Below are 4,308 nucleotides of genomic sequence, written 5' to 3'. Positions count from 1 at the left end.
TGAATGAACCTAAGTATTCTGGATGGATTATCTCAGTTGTTCTCCTAGCTGAAGTTTAGTCCTTTTACAGCATCCTGCCATGCGATTACATTTGTTCCTGACCACCGAGAACACTCACGTTAACTTTTATCGAGTGGAAAAAAAGTTAGCTTGTTTATATTATGCTAACATAGCTGTGTCACTAGCGGTCACGTAGCACATTATATGCGCTGTATAAGGTTCCCATTACTGATGTTTGGGTGGTTGACCGGGACGAATTTTCTCCTGTCACTTTCTCGTCATCCCTGACGTGTTCTCCGTTGTTTTTTCCTGCTAATTTGAGCATCACGGCACAGCTTCTGTATCACGTGGTATAAGGCTCCGCCCTTGTCATTTGTTGAGCAGGAAGAGTGAGCGCTTGTTTTCATGCAGATTACGTCCCGGATCAAAATGCGGTACAATCGTCGTCGTCTTTTTTTTTTTTTTTTTTTTAAATCATTGTCATTTGGAAATAAGATCGCACATAAGTATGAATCGAGATCGCGATTTTCTAACGATTAATCGTGCAGCCCTAGTGGTGAGTTAACAGCATATCACTGCATCATACACCAGGAAAGGCTTTGTGGTAAAGTCCTAAAAATGGAGCATGTAGTGATCATTTTGATGCAAACCATAAATTTTATCCGAACTAAAAGTTTAAATCACCGTCAATTTCAGTCTTTTATGTGGGAAATAGATTCAGAGTTTGCCGACATTCCATATCATACAGAGGTCCATTGGCTGAGTTGGGATAAAAATTCTCAATTGAGTTTTTGAGCTCAGCATGGAAACCTGTCAGATCATGGACATGGCATGTATGATGCAGTGATGGCATTTCAAGTGAAACTGTCACAAATGCACCAGTGCAACCTGCCTCACTTTCCCTGTTGCCAAGTAATGTTGAACCAAGTCAGCACAAGTGTTCCCAAATGCACACTTTGCTGATAAACTGAGCGGACTGAGTTTGCAGCGCTTTGGTGACTTTGAAGCACAAAATGAGAATTTTGAGCTGCTTCACAATCCACTTACAGCTGACGTGGATACTGCACCTGTGCAGATACAGAGGGGGTTGCTTTCTAATGGGACACTCAAGGGAAAGTACAGCACTGAATAGCCCACACAGTTCCATTCCTGAAGCAATGCCCCAGCTCCGTCTACATGCAGCTCGAACCTTGTGTATACTTTCATTTATTTTTTCTGGTTTATTGGCAGCATGTTCATATTTCTAACTAGCATAATTTTGACAGGATATATTTTTATGGAGAGCTGTGAGGAGTTTTCCTGTAATGCAACTCAGGTTGGAATAAATGACACTCAGACAGGTTTTACAAATTTAACGTGCACACGGGTGAGAGCTCGAAGGAGACTCACACACTGGAGCAGTTGTCAGCCTTTAGTTATACTCAAGCATGTTTGCGTCTCAGAAACATGCAGGAAGAGATAACATACAACTGTGCAGGCTTCCTGCTAAGCTTGCACAACGTAACTTCCTGTTGAGTTTGCACAACGTAACTTCTCTAGTAAAAAAGAGCAAACACATCTAGAAAACCTTAAATGAAATGTACTTCTAAACATAAACATAATAAAATCTTTCAACAAGAGCAAAATATTTAAGTTAAATTAAAGTTTATTTTTTTAAGTTTATTTAATCTGGAATAATATTCCTGTCTGTTTTTATTCATATTTATGTTTACAAAAACATTGTCTTAGTGTGTTCAATAAATGTTTATCTTGTTTGGCCCGCGACCTAAAGTGTGCCTTGAGTTTTGGCCCCCTGTGCAATTGAGTTTGACACCCCTGATCTACAGTCTCAGATCAGCACAGCCCTGCCCTCCAGCACTTTCAGCAGCAGGAGCAGCAGAAACTCCTCAGCAGCAACATTGTGCCCCATCAGGTAAAACATTGGCTACGTTTGCTTTGCCTTGTCGCCACCTCACAACAGTGATATAGTATGATGCGATCCCATATTAGATTCTTGATGAATGTGTGTTGTTGTTATTCAACCTGGTTCGATGTGCCTCTTTTTAACTTTGAGCACCCGCACCTTTAAACATCTCTGCACGGCCCTGCTGCACTTGTTCATAGCGTCTCATAGAAATATTCTTTTGTTGTATCTTGTGAAATCTAGTTTCTAGCCTGCCATAGAGGGAGTGTTTTACAATCTCATAGTCTGTGGAGTTTGGAGTATCTCGTTGGTCATTAGTTTGAGTATCTCCAGTGGTTATATTTATTCCTCTCACTTTCTGTTCGTGATTAGTGTGTTTGTGTTTGGCTATTGTTCCCTGTGTGTCACCTTTGTTTGCTATAAAAAAAACACTGATCTTCCGAGCCTCCGAGTGTTGTCTTCACTTGAGGTAATTCACCTGTGTTGGCCACCCGGTCATGGCAATAGTAAACATAATTAACAGACCTACCAAAACCAAAAATAACCCAAAGTTTCTGGCTGTAGAAATAGACCATGACGGAGACAGAGAAAAGCAGCTTTACCTCTCAAATCTTTATTTTCTTGTTTCTTTTTGATGATGATTTGTCCATAAGTGACCTCGTCTGTTGTCATTGTTGAGTGGACTTCAGCACTCTCTGCAGAATAAAACACATATGAAATTAGTGCAGGTTATGTAGCTAATAGCAACTGCTGCTGCAGAAATATTTACACTAAAAGCATTTGGATCACCTGGACTGGCCTCCACATATGCAGACATCACATTTTGGGTTGTCTAGACCAAAATACAACATTTGGCTCTAAAAGGGCCTGATATCTGCTCATGAGGACATTATGCTGCCACTGTTCTATTTAAAACGAATATCCTCATATGTGGATCTGATTTTTTGCAGTAACATAAATCAGGTAAAAAAAGGGGGTAATTCTTTTTTTTCATATTATTCAGCCCATATAGCAAAGATAAATTAAAAATGCATGCCATGAAAGAGTTCGGGTCTTAGGAGGATACAGAAAACATGACTACTCTTGACAAGGATGCTTGTATTGGATCACCATATCAAAAGGTCACAAACCACCAAAATAATTAACTTTATGCAAGTTAGATTCAGAATTTAAATATAGATAGTGAGACAAATAGAATTTAGTTCACCTGTGGTTTCACACCTGCAGCTTTTATTTTTGTTTTGGTTTCTTAAATGCTAAACAGGATGTTGATCAACTGCATAGACGTTATATGAATGGCCTATATAAATACAGGCCATTTACGTTAGCGTATGTTAACCACAGACCACAAACACACAGTCCAGCACAGGAGAACAACAGTCAACACAACGCATCAGCCTGCATTTGATTACAATGATCAAGTTGTTCCATTTATGACAAAAGATATAAAACAAAGTACAAACATAAACTGAATAAAATAATAACAGTTCTAAATTCAGAGTTAAAGTAAAATTATTTAATTCCATCAAATTTGTAAAATGTTTGTTTTACTGTTACAACAACAGAGATTTTCTAAAACCACTTAGTAGTTATGTATGTTGCATCTCTGAGACAGATATTTTTAAAACTCTAATCTACATGAATGGATTTAGGTCTAACTTTTATTAGATCAGTGTTTTTCCAAAACCTTTTTTGCTAGGCCCCCCTTTGTTTTACAAGAAAAATATTCGCGCCCCGCCTCGCTCATGGGCACACAGACACACACGCACACGCACGCACACATCCTCCAACCACACACACGCCCATATTTTGCTCCATTGAGGTTTATTTCAGCCCTCAAACATTTACTAAACAATTAAGCAAATACAAGTAATCTGCAGGTAGTAATAAAATAAACTACTAACTCTTTTACGCTACGTCCGCACCTACACGGGTATTTTGAAAACGCAGCTGTTTCGTTCACACGTAAACGCCGTTTCGAATCACCGAAAACTGAGATTTTTTAAAACTCCTTTTTTGCGTTTATGTGTGAACGAGGAATACAAAGTTCATCACGCAACGTCAAAGGTGTGCTTTTTTTTCACAGGTTTCACACGCTTACATATACACCCGCAGTTACTGTTCCTCCATTTAGAAAGGCAGAGGCGTCACGGTGTGATTATTTTACGTGTAGTTTTGTTTTTCCCTGTGTAATAATATTCATCATTGCTATCAATACATTTTTCAAAAAATGCCTCTCTTTGCATAATGGGTTTCAAAATATAAACAACTGTGGGATACTGTTAGTCCGTGATTTGAACAGGGGGAACAAATCGTGGCAGGATCAGCCTGATGTTATTTGTATCCCGCTGTAATACTGTACAAAGAGCTACATCTCCAAAATGTCAGGAGTAGTTAGTCATTAC

This window comes from Pelmatolapia mariae, unplaced genomic scaffold (genome assembly GCF_036321145.2).
Source record: "Pelmatolapia mariae isolate MD_Pm_ZW unplaced genomic scaffold, Pm_UMD_F_2 NODE_ptg000400l+_length_33138_cov_1, whole genome shotgun sequence".
Taxonomy (NCBI): Eukaryota; Metazoa; Chordata; class Actinopteri; order Cichliformes; family Cichlidae; genus Pelmatolapia; species Pelmatolapia mariae.
Note: the sequence above shows the minus strand (reverse complement) of the source record.